The 16,801-nt window shown below is 39.9% G+C and overlaps 1 protein-coding gene across 4 annotated transcripts in view; it reads left to right on the forward strand.

The window, feature by feature from the left end:
- The window catches only part of LOC122816836 (uncharacterized protein C20orf204-like), a 464,402-nt gene that overhangs the window by 68,359 nt on the left and 379,242 nt on the right, over positions 1 to 16,801 (forward strand). The gene's annotated exons all lie outside the window — the stretch shown is intronic.

The following is a 16,801-nucleotide window of genomic DNA, read 5'->3' on the forward strand; positions in this document are numbered from 1 at the left end:
TTTTACTTCTGTTAAAGTCTAATACCAGAGAGATACACAAAAAGTAGCTGGCTTAGGGGTAAGAGAGAAGAGGCATGCTGTTGTGGGTATGGCAGCAATAACTTGAAATGTATGATGATGATGATGGCATTTGATCTTTCATGTTCATTCTAACATAACAGCATGGAAGTGCATAGAGGGTAACTAACTTTTTATTTTTTTGAGGGTATTAAGGCAGGCACTATCTCCTGATATTGTTTATGTATCCTTCAAACCATTCATCTTCACAGTTTATAGGGGATGATTATTTGGTCATCTTTTAACATTAAGCCTTGGGACTAACCCAGTCAACAAAGAATAGATAAATAAAACATGTATAATGAGAACAAGAGTGATGCTGGGTGTTAACAGAAGCATGAGTGGTGGGAAGGTGCAGAGGAAGAGAGATGGAAGCAGTCAGTTAAGAGAAAATTGTTTATTGAGTAAGCTATCAAAAATGGAAGTATTGAGAGCTAGATGTTAAGTGAGAAGAATGGGAACAGGGGAGTGGGAAGGAAGGAGGAGGATGAAAAGAGGAGTGTTAAGGGGGTATGGTGGGGAGCTGGGGCAGTTGGAGGAAGAAACTGGAACAGAGCCTTTAAATGGCATTGTTTTAGGTGTTCAAAAATTGCTGGCTAGTGATGGCATAATTATTTTTAAAGAAATTAGGTAGCAGCTGTAATATGTTACATGGGTTAAGTTATCATTCTGCTAATTAACTGAGGTAATGTTTTAGGCTTTACTAAATTGCAGTGGAGTGAATGAGTTCTTACAGCTGGCATTATAGTTTTCCAGAATGTGGTGTTTAATATAGAAAAGGTGTGGTTATATCCCACACTCAGGCACTCTGAGCTTAACCATTTGAAAAAGGAAAGGAGGTCTTATTGATGAAGAAAGTTCATATTGTGAGGGGTTTGATGAGGTCTGTAGATTACCATGCTAGTGGCATAGACAATGATGCAGAAATCTGGGAGTTCTCTTGAGAGTCTTTTGAAATAAATGAAGAAATGCAGGCATAATAGAATGGAGCCCCAAGGGACTCATTTGAGTAGGGAGCTTTGGTTGAGGATGAATACCCTATTTAAACTTTGAAATTATGATTGGAAAGAAAGATAAGGAATTATTGGAAGCTTGGCTTGGATACCATGAGCTAGAAGGGCAGTGTGAAAGATTGGATGGGCTACCATGTCAACTGCTTTGGTTAGATGTAAACAATTGCTACTGTGACTTGCTGTTTTCTGTATCCACTAGGATGTCATCACTTACTGTCCCAATAGCTGTCGTTGTGGTCCTTTTGGCCCAGAATCCATGGTAGTTGGGGAATAGGAGTACTTGGTCAGCAACACACTTAATCTAATTTTTTGGCACTTTACCAAGCATTTGGAGTTTTGAAATGGGTGTGCATTTGGGTTGTTTTTGGAATCTGTTTAGTAATGGCACCGTTCTATATTTTAGGAAACTTACTGCAGCATAAGAAGAGTGAATGAAATAGTTCAGCATTAGATTTTATGAACCACAAGCTTCTCTTGCATTGTGGCCAGTATGATAAGTAACATACTAAATGCTGATGTAGGGTCTGTAGAGTTATAATATTGTTTTGAAGGTTGTCACCGGGAATTTTATTGGTTATGTTTTCAGTACCAAGCAGGTAGAGCTTGGGACACCATGCGTCTGGCGATGGAGAGTTTATTGGCATTGGAGGTGACAATGGATGAATTTAGTGAGCAAGCATTCATGAGAAAGAGGTCATTTGATGATTATTTAAGAGTTGTTAGTAAAGACACTCTTCTGTTCTCTGGAAATATGATTTTAAGCAGTGCAGTGAGTGAAGTCATTTAGAGAATTTGTGCCAAGGAATTGTGGGGAGAATCTGGTTAAGATAAAAATAGAGAATGCTCCCCTGTGACCTGGCCAAATTTCTTGTACTCAGTATGAATACTACCTGGGGTCTCCTGAAAAGAAGCCTCTGGCCTAGAGGGACTAACCTGATCAACGACAGATTGCTAGATAGATAGATAGACAGACAGTGTGATCAGGCAGTACTGCTGTATTCAACATTTTTATATCACAATGAGTGTTCAGTGCAGTTTTCTGTCACTGGTAGCTATAGTTATCCTGGTTTATTTGACATATTGTATGTACCTACGTAAATTTGGTGTATGAATATAACATTCAATGGTTAGTTGGGTAAATTCCTTGAGAGCCTTCACCTGGTGTAGTTATAACTGTGTGAACTGAATGGACCGCTGTGACTGGCTAGCTTGACATGGTAAGGTTATATGTGGGACAGCAATGTGACTTCTCGAACTGTAACACTACTACAAAAGGCCAGTCATGTGAGCACTTGTATGATGGATGTATGAGAGCTGTGCCACGCAATGTTAAAAATGCACTCATGAGTGCTCATCTGGATTCAGTTAGCCATAATGTAAATGTGGTAATCTACTTTACGTGCTTTTCCACACTTGAACTGAAATATCCATTTTTGTTTTATTGTTTCATCATATAAATGATTAGCATCCTGGCATGTATTTGCCGGGGATGGGAGAGAGAGCAGCACTGTGAAGGGGATGTGGCTTGAACAGCAATTTGTAAGGGATGTGGGTGGAAATCAATGTGTTGACATGGGTGCAGTTTGGTGATTTTGGTGACTGGGAGTTGTGAATACAAATCTTAAAATCCTGGCTACATGCCGGCCCTCATTAATAAGGTTAGCAGTAAAGATTTCTGTATAAACTAAGTCTGTGAACAAACTAATGTATAAAAACATAATGTGTTTCCACTAGGGTTACCACGCCCTTACTTTCTGATTAATGAAAATAGTGTTATTACTAATAATATTTGACATATAATTTCAAGCATTGTAAGTTCTTACAATTAGCTTAACTCTTATCAAGCTAATTCACCACTTGTGGGCATCAACAACATATTTATTTTTTGTATGGAATTAAAAATGTAAAGAATGTATTCCTAATTCTGGTTATATCTTAACCAAAAATGTAAAGACTGTATTCCTAATTCTGGTTATATCTTAACTAAAGGCAGTGCACAGTTCAAGCAGATTCTATCCATGTCTTGTAAGTTTTTCTTATTTGAAATACTCATCAACACACCAAATCACTTCAAATAGAAATCTACTGCACATTTTTGATTATTGAATGAAGGAGGAAATCCAAAATACACAGACATAGAGATATGGGTATAGTGGTAATCACTGAATCAATGAAACACCAATGTCACTAACGTCGACAAACAAATGTCAACATGCTTCTGCACATTCTCTGAGGTTATTCCACAGACTATGCACATTGTAAAACAATGTTTTTGAAAAGGGGAAGCCCTCTTGCACCCCTTGCTAATTATTTATGCCAACTCTGAGATCACACAGTCCCCAGGGAGATGCCATATTCTCCAGCACCAAAGATTGTGCAGTCTTGTACCAATGTCGACCAAACAGGTCATTTTAAACTTCAGTTGACTACTTTCATGTAACCCACATATATCTGTACAAAGATTATATCAGTTTACTACAGTTTTGCTGGAGTTGAACGCAACCATTAAGCTCTTTTTATTCCTATTGACTTTGTAAACCCATACCATCATAACAATGAATGATAAAGTTGTATCATAACATTATCAAGTATCTGAAAATTCTGACCTGTAAAGTATGCTAAAAGTTATAACTTATACATATTATGATTTTTTTTTATTGCTGTAGACAGTTCTTCTTATGATTATGGAATTCTTTCTTTAGATGTTCTGGCTCTCATTTGATGCAAGATCTGGCTGGGTATTCCTCTGATCAGATGTCAGATCTCCCTGATTCTATGTATGTGTCAGACACTCTTGATTCTGTGTATGTGTCAGATGTCCATGGTTCTGGACATGTGCCAGGTCTACCCAACTCTTTGAATGAAGCAGGTGTTTCTGATTTTGTACAGGTGCCAAGTATTATTAACTCTCTGTATATGGCCGGTACCTCTAATTCTGTGCATGTGCTGATTACCTCCAGTGCTGTGCGTATACTGGGAGCCTCAGATACTACACATGTCCAGGTACTCTAAATTCAGTGCCTGTGCTCAATGTCCCTGATTACTTGAATGTATCTGGTGTTAGTGATGCTGCACAGGACTTAGATCACCCTTTCATGTAGGTGCATACCTCTATCGCTGTACCAACTGGCCTTGATAACTGCATTTTTTCAATTACCTGGATTCAATGCATATGACAGTTGTTCCTGATTCTCTGCATATGCAGAGTGCTTCTGCTTCTTAGCATGAGGTAGATGTCCTGATTCTGTGCTTCTGATAGATATTACCTTATGGGATACTGTACAAAATGCTGCTGATTCTGTACTTGTTCCAGATGTTACTCACTGGGAAGGTGTGTTAACTGTCCCTGATTCTGTGCTAGTGCTAGCCATTATTGATTGGGAGAGTGTGTAAAATGTCCCTGAATCTGTGCTTGCACCAGACTTAACTGATTGGGATAGTGGGTAAATGGTAAACTCAACAAATGGAATAATGTGCCACCAAGAAACTTATAATCTACACAGATAGTCACTTTAAAGACCACCAACCACCAGAATCCGGGATATGCAATTTATTGAATGGCATGAGGAGGCACAACAGAATGCATACATAAATGCTTAACAGATCATCACATTATCATCTTATCCCTAAGGACTTCATCAGATGCAAAAACTATTTTGGTTTCTGGTGGTTGGTGGTCTTTGAAGTGCCTATCTGTGTGGATTATAGTGTGTAAAATGTCTCCAATTCTGTGCTTGTGCCATATGTTACTGATGGGGACATTGTTGAAAATCTCCCTGTTTCTCTGCTTGTGCCAGAGATTACTGATTAGGACAGTGGTTCAAATATCCCTGATTTGTGCTGGTGCCCTATGCTATTGATTAGGAAAATGGGTCAAATATTGTATTTATAAAAAGTTTGTGTCAAGAGCTGAGATTGTACATTGTGGAATCACAAGGAATGGGATTCAGACAAAATCAGAAGTATTTGTTACCAGTTTACAAACTAGTGTTAAAGCATCTTGCCTGTGACAAAGACTCTAGTTCTCAGTGTGACTTGTCCAATGTTTCTGTTTCAAAGGACATTCCATCAGCAATCCCCATTCCTGAGAAAATCCCTGAGATTCCTCAAACAGAACATTCTCCAGTAACTGTCCCTGTTGCTAAACCCAGTCGTAACTATTACTTGACGAGAACAGGTCACATCTCGAAACCTAATTCCAGATACATGGCAACCTGGACATGACTGTTGTTTTTCTTTATTAGTGTCTGTATAATTGCATGCCTATTAAAATGGTATTGTTTATATGAGACAGTTCAGTAAAGAAGGAGGGTGTAGACCAGTGTGCATGATATGCCTTTAAGAAGCTTTCCAGTGAGTGAGCACATGCATGTAAGTACTGAGCACGTGCAAGCAAAAGTACCATTTTGAGTGAGCAGCCAGAGTGTGAGCATGCAAGTATGTAGTCAGTTAGTTAGTTTAAGTTTAATGTTCCTGCCATCTATCCTGATGTATTTGTATACAATAAACTACTTAACAAACACCCAAGCCTCAATGTCTTCTTAAAGCACATAAGAAGAGCGACAGTGTTCATGCATCTCTGCACATGCAGGAACCCTGATTCTGTACCGAGTAGAGTTCCCATATCCTGAACCTGCTGATTGCCCCTAATTCTGGGAATGTGCTTTGTGCTCTTGGGTCTGTACACATGCTGATTGCCATTGATTCTGTATATGTGCTGTCGGTTCCTGATTCTGTGCACATGCTAACTGCTCCTGATTCTGTATATGTTCTTTGTGTTCTGGATTCTGTACATGTGCTGATTGCCCCTGATTCTGTGAATGTGCTCTGTGCTCCTGAGTCTGTGCACATGCTGATTGCCCCAATTCTGTGAATGTGCTGTGTGCTCCTGAGTCTGTGCATGTGCTGATTGCCTGATTCTCTGAATATGTACTGTATATTCCTTAGTCTGTATGCACTGATTGCAGCAATTTTGTGAATATGCTGTGTGTTCTTGAGTCTGTGCATGTGCTGATTGCCCCTGATTCTGTGACTGTGCTGTGTGTTCCTGAGTCTGTGCACATGCTGATTGTCCTTGATTCTTTGAATGTGGTGGGTGCTGCTGAGTTTGTAAATATGATGTGTCCCTCTGATTTAAAACATATGCTGAAAATCCTTAATACTGTGTGTAGATTAGTATGTGTGTATATACCTTTAAGAAGCTATCCAAGGGCTTGTACAAGTGTACAAATACTGAGCACGTGTGAGCCTGACTGCCATTTTGTAATTAGCTGTTGAGATGTAAGCATATATGTATGTAAGCTCTGTTTGTTAACTAGTTTGTATTTAATGATGCTGTTATCCATCCTGATGTGTTTGTATGTATTAAAGCATCTGAACGAAACCCCAAGCCTTCTTGTTATATGTATTATAGATGAACAAGTGACATGATGTCAGAAGTGGAATGTCTAAAGGACATGGTGTCAGAACTGGCATATCTAAAAGGAAAGCATACTGAAGGAGCATGGAGTCAGAAATGGCTTGGCTAAAATGACTTAAGGCACTTGTTTAGATGCTGTTGAAATATACAGGAGTGGATCATCCCAAAAATGTGCAAACTTCACAAAATAGGTCAGAAACAAATTTCAGGTCTTAAAATCTGCTCAGCACTATTTCTTTTTGCATAATATTAAACAGGGTATACAGAATGTTCTAAATGATATTCGCATAAACCGATATGTACGATATTGATAAAAATATTCAAATTACTACAGAAAATGTTTGAAATAAAGTCAGAATTGCATAAAATGAATCAAGTAAAGGGTAATGACCACAATTTTGCAATGCGTGTATTTTTCGTATTAAGCAAAGATATCCAAGTTATCAGAAGTGTACAAAGTGTTTGCATGTTTGTGCAGTGTTAGAGTAAAGCTATTTCACAAAGTACAGCTATTACAAGGCATATTTCACATAGTACAGCAATTACAAGGCATATTTTGCAAAGTACAGCTATTACAAGGCATATTTCACAGAGTACAGCTATTACAGAGCATATTTAACAAAGTAAAGTATTTCAGAGTTTATTGTTGTTGTGCCTTTCGGCTTTTCCTGGTTAGGGGTTGCCACAGTGGAACTCCGGTCTGCTAATGATTGGCAGTAGATATTTACATGCCGAGTTGCCAGCCCTGATGCACAACCTTCAACAAAGGTACGCCCATTCACGCATGTCTCCACACAGAAGACGCTCTAGCTGAGAATCGAACAGGATGTCTTACTGTGAGGCGACAATGCTACCACAGCACCACCACCGCAGTCCATTTGAATATTGTTACAAGCTCACAGAACTGTTTCTACATAATTACAAGGGCTATATTTTCAGTGTGTTTGTGTATACTCTGTGGATATGGCAGATGGATTTTGAAAACTCAAGGCACGTGTTTGACAGTAATATTGCTGAGAACTGGAGAGTGTTTGAGCAAGAATACGACATTTTCATACAGGCTGCATTTTCTGATAAAGATGACCGTACAAAGACATTTATTCTACTTAATTTAGCTAGGTCAGAAGCTATAGAATGAGAGTGTTCATTTGTGTATGCACCTGCTATCTTTATAGGAGAGGGAGAAAACCATCATATTGTTGTACAGGCTGAGTCAAGGGCAAAGTGACCATTTTGTTACAGGACCTAAACCGAGACACTTAAGCTGCAACCTGTTTATAGAAAGAAAGAAAAAAGGTTTTTCATGCTAAGTGAAGACTGGCATGCTCCCAAAACCTAAATGCAATCATCTAGAATAAAAGGAAATCATCTTCATCCCTATAATCTTCTCCCTAGTCATGCATGCATCTCAGCATTCTGGTGGATGCCAGGATCGGTACCAACACATATGACATGATTAGTCAAAAATTTAATAAACCCAAGTAATAAACCCAAGTTTTAAAGAACAGTGAAACTGTGCAGTTGTGGTGATAAGACAGTTTTGACTTGCCTGAAGGCTGTGTAGTCTCACAGGTACTTTATTTGTGACTGTGAGGGAGTTTGGATGCAGGATAGAGACTGTCTCCTCATGCAAAATAAAATTCGACATTGTATGCTGTTGTCCTTCTTCTTCTTTACTGTTATCCCGCTCATGGAATTACTGCTAATCCACATTCTGCTGATCTTTTATACCTCTCTCCCTCTACACAAAATGGTTAAGCCTGAATATAAAATGTAGACATTTTTCCCCTCCATTCACCCTTGGGGAAATTCTTATATACAAAATGCCTCCAAATTCAACACAGAGTGTACTGCCTTTGTGTTATTTAACTCATTCACTCCAATGGAGCTCATGAAGTTTGCACTGTAACTTCCAATGGGCGGAGCCTAAGCCTTTTGACAGAATCAAATTATGCCCTCACATTTCAAACAAATGTTCATATCGCTGGAATTGTAGGGGTTATGAAACAGGTATAAATGGCAAACCCTTCAGCACAAACAATTTTTATAGTGGTAGTATTCTTTAGATTTTAGGTCTTAAACCAAATTTTATAAGTCACAGTAAACACAAACTATTACATTTGTAATATTTTGTAAACAACTTACAATATCTCAGCAAACATGCAACTTACACACATACTGTCAGCAGCATTTTATTCATCTATCTGAATGCTTTCATATGAGGCTAAGGAGTTCTGTTTGTGTTACTTGGTTGTTGAGATATTTAGAAAAATGTGAAAATTATATCTAATTAAATTTATATCATAAAAACAACAGTTAATATCTATTTACCTGCACTAGTCAGGGTTCAAATATTAATGTAGTTGAGTTTGCCATTGTGTAAGCTTTAAGATGAAATCTTTTAAAACCTTGTACATAGCACGGTTTTGGAAATATTACTGTAAATATGAACAAGCAATATTTGATGTTTAAATGTGTCAGTAGGAGTTAACTGTAAATGCACCTGGAGGCATCACTCGGATGTAATGATGAAATGAGTTAACTAAACTCAAGCATTCATTTGCCTACCAATTTTGCTAACAGTGACCCTTACACTTCAGTCTTAAAATCAGTCAGCAGACTGGACTTACACAGAAATATCAATGATTAATTCCAAATGTAAATAAAGTGACACCACAGAAAAACACTCAGACATAGCTACAGAGTTCCCCCTCCACACTTCTAACCACTGTCCTTGACCTCTTATCAGCACTTATCTGGCCTCTTAATTTTCTAAGCACTTCACCAATTTGATTCCTACATCCTGTCACCTTCCTGTAAGGCACTGTATCAAAAGCCTTAACAAAGTCTGTATACACCACCCACTAGACGTTTTAATTAGTTTTATAACTGTGCCACTAGTTAACAATACATAATGTTACTTCTTATTAAAATGAAATAAGTTTACATTTAGTAACACTTTGTTAAAATAAAATATCAACACAGAAAAGTGCTAAACTGAAAAAAAAACATTGTTATAAAAGATGCTACAGCTATAGTGCAACAGCTCTCCATTCTTAACACATCTCAAAAGATCAACGTAGCAAGACAAATGTGCACATACATCTGAAAATCTCTCAGTTACTACCTCTTTATCTAACATGCCAGCTTTTCAGAAAACAAATATAAACCTTATCCAATCAAGGCCAATAATTTCACAGCTGTGGACATCCCCAAACATTAAGGTGACAGCTATGCTACATACACATCAAAAATCCCCACTTTGCAGATCCTGGAAGAGAGCAATGACTAATCGCTCTGCTACCACAATGGGCATGTACCAGAAGCTGAGTAGTCACAGTAAGGCAGTCGTCATCTTTCCACAACTCCTGTTCCAATTTTTTTACACATGGGGTTGGGATCTAAACTTGTCTAGAACTCAGCGAGCTCCTGCCTGGTGCCCTATAGAGTCCTACAGCAGCAGAGAAATAAAAGAGAGACTTTGGAGTGATTAAATATCATTTGTCTGCATTTTCTTGCTGCCTTTAGCTAATTCCACCTAAAATGCCATTTTTTTAGAGTTTCTGTGATTTAAAAAGCTTGTTTCAGCTAAATATTGTACTTATTTTACTGCCTGCACTTTAACAAAGTTGTTTATGTCTTTAAATTACCTGTTTAACTGTTGTAGGCTACACACTCAAGTGTGATAGCCATTTCTGTGCATTTAAAGTGTTTTTTTTTATTGTATTTGCTTTATTTTCTGAAAAAAACAAAAAAAAATAATTGTTTTCCCGCCTTTCTAAGCTAATATAGTCCAGTTTTCAGGTTAGTGCTGAATTCAGGGCTGTGTTACAAGTTTCTGTGTTATCCCATACCTTACTTGGAAAGAAGGAAGTTTCTCTGTTCACCTGTGAGAGAGAGGAGCTTTGGCAGCCAATCTGTTCCTGGAGGAGTGGTTTCAGCCCAGAAATTAGTAGTTTATTGGCCATTTTGGGCTAATTTCTATCTCTTTCATTTCCTTGCTATAAAACCCGCATTTGCAAGGTTTTGTGCTTGTATACAGCTCAGCAAGCTCCTGCCTGGTGCCCTGCAGAGTTCTACAGCAACAGAAAGACAAAAGAGAGACTTTGGAGTGAGTAAGTATCATTTTTCTGCATTTTCTTGCTGCATTTAGCTAATTCCACCTAAAATGCAGATTTTGTTGAGTTTTTCTGACTTAAAAAGCTTGTTTCAGCTACATATTGTATTTATTTTACTGCCTGCACTTTAACAAAGTCATTTTTGTGTTTAAATTATCCGTTTAACTGTTGTAGGCTACACACTCAAGTTTGATAGCCATTTCTGTGCATTTAAAGTGTTTTTTTGATTGTATCTGCTTTATTTTCTGAAAAAAAAAACAAACAAAACAATACTTGTTTTCCTGCCTTTCTAAGCTAGTATAGTCCAGTTTTCAGGTTAGTGCTGAATTCAGGGCTGTGTTACAAGTTTCTGTGTTTGTCCATACCTTACTTGGATGGAAGGAAGTTTCTCTATTCACCTGTGAGAGAGGGGAGATTTGAGCAGCCTATCTGTGCCTGGAGGAGTGGTTTCAGCCCAGAAATTAGTAGTTTATTGGCCATTTTGGGCTAATTTCTGTCTCTTTCATTTCCCTGCTATAAAACCTGCATTTGCAAAGTTTTTGTGCTTGTATACAGCTCAGCAAGCTCCTGCCTGATGCCCTGCAGAGTTCTACAGCAACAGAAAGACAAAAGAGAGACTTTGGAGTGAGTAAGTATAATTTTTCTGCATTTTCTTGCTGCTTATAGCTAATTCCGCCTAAAATGCCAATTTTTTAGAGTTTCTGTGATTTAAAAAGCTTGTTTCAGCTACATATTGCACTTATTTTACTGCCTGCACTTTAACAACGTCATTTTTGTGTTTAAATTACCTGTTTAACTGTTGTAGGCTACACACTCAAGTGTGATAGCCATTTTTGTGCATTTAAAGTTTTTTTTTAGTGTATCTTCTTTATTTTCTGAAAAAAAAAACAAAAAAATGTACTTGTTTTCTCGCCTTTCTAAGTTAGTATAGTCCAGTTTTCAGGTTAGTGCTGAATTCAGGGCTGTGTTACAAGTTCCTGTGTTTTCCCATACCTTACTTGGATAGAAGGAAGTTTCTCTGTTCACCTGTGAGAGAGAGAGGAGCTTTGAGCAGCCTATCTGTCCCTGGAGGAGTGGTTTCAGCCCAGAAATTAGTAGTTTATTGGCCATTTTGGGCTAATTTCTATCTCGTTCATTTCCCTGCTATAAAACCTGCATTTGCAAGGTTTTGTGCTTATATACAGCTCAGCAAGCTCCTGCCTGGTGCCCTGCACAGTTCTACAGCAGCAGACAGATAAAAGAGAGACTTTGGAGTGATTAAGTGTAATTTTTCTGCATTTTCTTGCTGCATTTAGCTAATTTCGCCTATCTGTCCCTGGAGGAGTGGTTTCAGCACAGAAATTAGTAGTTTATTGGCCATTTTGGGCTAATTTCTATCTCTTTAATTTCCCCTGCTATAAAACCCACATTAGCACGGTTTTGAATGCTGGGCAGTGCCGGTTAGCTAGGGTATAACTGTTCCCGGCTCCACAAAGTCTACTCTTCAATTTTTCCCTTGGAACTAGACAAACTTTCAACTTAAGCACTCAAACCATTCACTTATCAGCCCGGCACTTGCTCAAAACTCATATTAAGCACTAATAAACCTTAGCACTAGACCTCCCCATACTGTAGAGAAGGACAAGGCTCTCTGTTTGACCTTACCAGCCAATCAGTAAAACAGCTCACTGTACCTATCCAGGCATGTCCAAAGGGCAGTTTCAGGTGTATTCTCTGGTCCAACTGGTGAATCTGGACATTTTGAGGCAATGTTACAACTGCCCCATGTACACAGACAACCATCTCCTCCTACCACCAAACACTAATACATGTGAGAGATGCAATTATACAGCCAAACTGGAGGCTAAGCTTTCTCAACCCAAGCCTAGACCAGACAGTCAAGAGGAGAAGGGAATTATTTGCATCATACCACCAGTCTCAAATAGACCTATGAAACCAGCACCGGCAAAAAACACACATAAATACACAAAAACATACTTGGAGGCTCTAAATAAAAATCTGCAAAAGCAACAGAGACCTCCATAGCAGACATCCAAGCAACCTCCACCCCCCAACACAAACCATGAAACACATACTTTACAAAACCAGTGTGCCACGCAATCATAGCCCATAAGGCAAAATGACATACCCAACACACTAGTAATAGGTGACTCTATAGTCAGGCACACTGATGTCCCACTCACTAGGCTGAACAAGGAGAATGTTACTGTTAGCTGCTTGTCGGGTGCCAGGATCCACCACATAAGACAAGCACTCAGGTCACTTCAGAACAAGTACAAATACGACTCTGTCATTGTCCATGTTTGGTGTGAATGACTTGAGCCGTACCTCCCTGGACTACATGAAAAGAGACATGGAAGAGCTCTCTGATCATGTAGCCCAGGCTGGTATGACCCTGACCCCTAAGTAGCATCCTGCCCTCACCAAGAATGATACCACGGTATAAAGAAAAAATTATCAATTTCAACAATTGGCTAAGCTTCTGGTGTCATTCAGAGGGGATCCAGTGTCTGTCAGTCTGGGATGAGATGCTCAACAAGCCACGCTGCTTCACTAGAAACGGCTTGCACCTGTCACCCTTAGGCTTTCGTATACTGGCCAAGGCTCTTGTCACCCCCATAATGCCTTTTTTAGGCAAGGCTCAAAAGACAAACCCACCGCTGTAAATAGCAGAAATAACAAAAAAACCTGAGGGTAATGCTACTCAATGATGGTGCATCAATAATTCAATCAAAAAGTTGTTTAAAAATGGGTGGTGTGTTATGTAAATTGTATTCCAGGAGAAGGCGAAGGCCGAGGTACCAGAATTAAAAAATTCAACGTGCAGCAGTTGGTGTTCTTCATTTGTATATTTTATATACTTGAATTGTGAAGGAGTGGAGGAATTGTGTTTTTTGGTAATGCTACTCAATGCCAGAAGTCTAAACCTCAAAATGCATGCACTCGAGGCACTCCTCAGTATGGAAAAAAATCGATATATGTACAGTAACAAAAACCTGGTTTAAGGATCCAGAGAGCACCCCAGCACTACCAGGCTACAACTCATACCATACATTTTGGCCACAAAATCCATACCGAAATACAAAAGGCGGGGTTGTATCCATATTCGACAAGGATACCCACACCTCCAGGTTAGGGGCACAGCAAGATGCTTCAGAGATCATCTATGTGCAACTAACAATGGGAAAAACTGCAATCCAAATTGTAGCTTGCTACAGATCACCCACCATGTCCCAGGACCCCAATTCCGCATTTCTGGAAACAATGGGAAACATAAAGGTCCTACCAAACACCCTGATATTGGGTGATTTCAATTACCCAAACATTAACTGGGAGAACTACTCAAGTACTAACTCCCTTGCCCAACATTTCCTAGAATTTATAAACTCAAACACCCTGGATCAACTGGTCAACACCCCCACCAGAAGTGACAACATATTGGACCTGGTCATCACTAACATGGTCGACCGGTGTTCCACACCAGATGTCAACCCCTCGCTGGTTAGATCTGACCATAAACTAATCACTCTGGATATCCACATTCTGCCCCCACCCCCGGTCAAAGAAACCACTGTGAAAAACTTTTCAAAAGCAAACTTCACATTACTTAAGACCGAGGTGGAAAGTTTCAAATTCCCCATGCTAAAGGATAACGTTGCCCAAGCTGCAAAATCCTTTACTAATGCACTCTACGGGCACCTACAAGAATGCATGGATTGTGCTATCCCAAGCAAAACCAAGACTCACCCCTACAAGAAAAGGAAACCAGTCTGGTGGACCCCTGCCATAACAAGCTATACAATAGAAGGAGGAAACTAGTACAGAAAAGAGTAAAATCCCAAGAGGGGAAGACATCCCTGATCAGTATCAGCAAGAAACTACGATCCCTCATAAAATCATCCAAGGCTAGCTTCGAAAGAAAAATTGCCAAGGACTCCAAAGATAACCACAAGGCACTCTTTAGCTATGTCAAGAATCTAAGTGACAATTCCCAGATCTGCTCAAAGTTAGTGTAGAATGGCACAAAATACACTGAACTGACCGATATCGCCAGCATCCTGGCAGACAGGTTCAATGCAAACTTCACCTCCCTCTCACCCCCAATGGGCCCATAACCATACCAGAAGAATGTAGTGCCCCTGAAATCACAGACACTTAGGTTAAAACAGCCCTCGCCAAAGCCAAAAACACAGCATCAATGGGACTGGATGGTGTCCCAGGCTGCATCCTACATGAGCTCAAAGATGAACTAACCCCCTCACTTAAACACACTGTTTAAATTCAGCCTCTCCACAGGCTACATGCCCATAGAGTGGTGCACAGCAATAGTTATTCTGCTCCACAAAGGTGGAGCCACAACAGACCCCGGGAACTATCGCCCTATAAGCCTGACTAGCTTGGTCTGCAAGGCTATGGAGCACATCATTATGGATCTCATTAACAGAGACATTGGAAACCTCCAAACACTGGACCCTACCCAGTTCAGCTTTGTTAAGGGCAGATCATGCCTCCTAAACTTGGTGGACTTCTTTGAAACAGTTACCAAGGCTATAGATGAGGGAAAGGTGGTCCACACAGCCTACCTAGATCTCACAAAGGCCTTCAACACCATTCCCCGTTCTGGTATTATAGACAAGCTCACCAGCCTGAACATAAACCCCTATGTCACCAGATGGGTTGCCAAGTGGCTTATGGACAGAACCCACATGGTAAGAGTTGCGGGAGCTAGGTCTGACTCTAAACCGGTTACAAGTGGCATTCCCCAGGGCTCAGTCCTAGGACCCCTCCTGTTCGGCATATACTTCTCAGAGGTACAGGCAAGCACAGGAGGACTATGGCTGACCAAGTTCGCAGATGACTGCAAACTAGGGGTTATAATTGACTCTCCAGCTACCACAGACATCCTCCAAAAGGGTCTCACTGAGACAGATACCTGGTGTCAAAACCATGGCCTCAAGCTAAATGCCAAAAAGTGCATAGTCATCCCCTTTGGAAAAAACAAAGTACCCACAAATTACCACATAGGTGGTAGCCCCCTAAATATGGAAGACGAAATAAGGGATCTGGGGACCCAAGTAGATAGTAATCTCTCCTTTGATAATCACATTGCCAAAGTGGTTAGAAAATTCTTCTATGTGGCCCACCTAATCACAAAAGGGTTTGCATCCCGATCAAAAGAGGTCATTGTGCCCCTCTACGCATCAGTCATCAGACCCATCATAGAGTACAATGCCCCATATGGGATGTACCTTACAAGACACCTGCAAAAGCTGGAAAGACCACAGAAGTACTTCACCAAGAGGATCCCTGGCCTCAAACAGATGCCCTGTGCAGCTTGACTGAAGAAACTCCAGCTGTACTTGGTTGAATACTGCCTACTCAGAGGTGATCACTCCCTGACATACAAGGCCATGTCCAACCCAGAATTGATGGACATGCTCCACCTAATGAAAACCATATCCCCTCGAGCCACACACTCTGGGGATCTAAACCTCACCACAACAATAAATAGGACCTGCTGGAGGGATAGATTCCTGTCCCAGAGACTTCCCATGCTCTGGAGCAAGATTCTTATCTACATTAGGCAGAGCTCCTCGCTAACACTCTTCAAGAGAAACCTTAACTAGTGGATGGGAAACAGGAAGTTTACCCCGGGGATCACTTCAGTGGCTCGGCTGGACAGAGGCACAGGGAACTAATCAAAGGGGGTTGCGAAAGCCAACACATTCCAGCTAGGCTTATAAATGCCTTTGGGCAGATAGCCTAGTACCTACCTATGAACCTATGAACCTAAAAACTGGGACATTTTTGCATCCCAAAAACAACGTTTGAGATTCAGGGACAGAGACTTCCAAATTGGGACTGTCCTGGGAAAACCAGGACAGTTGGTCACCTTGGTCAAGGGAGGACCAAGAGTGCTTAAAACATAAATTTAGAAAAATATGTAAACCTCAGACAAATGTTATAATGGAAAGGCACTTATTTTACACAATGGATCAAAACCCTGGTTAAACATTTGCGCATATATAACTGACCTGAGAAATAAGGCTAAAACATGCAGATTTGGTGACAAAGGATGAGTTGATAAAGGACAGATTTGTGTGTGACATAAAAGTTGATGCTGTGAGAAACATTTTGCTTCATGACAGTGATTTAACTTTGAATAAGGCCATTGAGATTTGTCAGATATACAA

The sequence above is a fragment of the Protopterus annectens genome, chromosome 12.part0 (assembly GCF_019279795.1).
Source record: "Protopterus annectens isolate FY-2018-M chromosome 12.part0, PAN1.0, whole genome shotgun sequence".
Classification (NCBI taxonomy): domain Eukaryota; kingdom Metazoa; phylum Chordata; order Ceratodontiformes; family Protopteridae; genus Protopterus; species Protopterus annectens.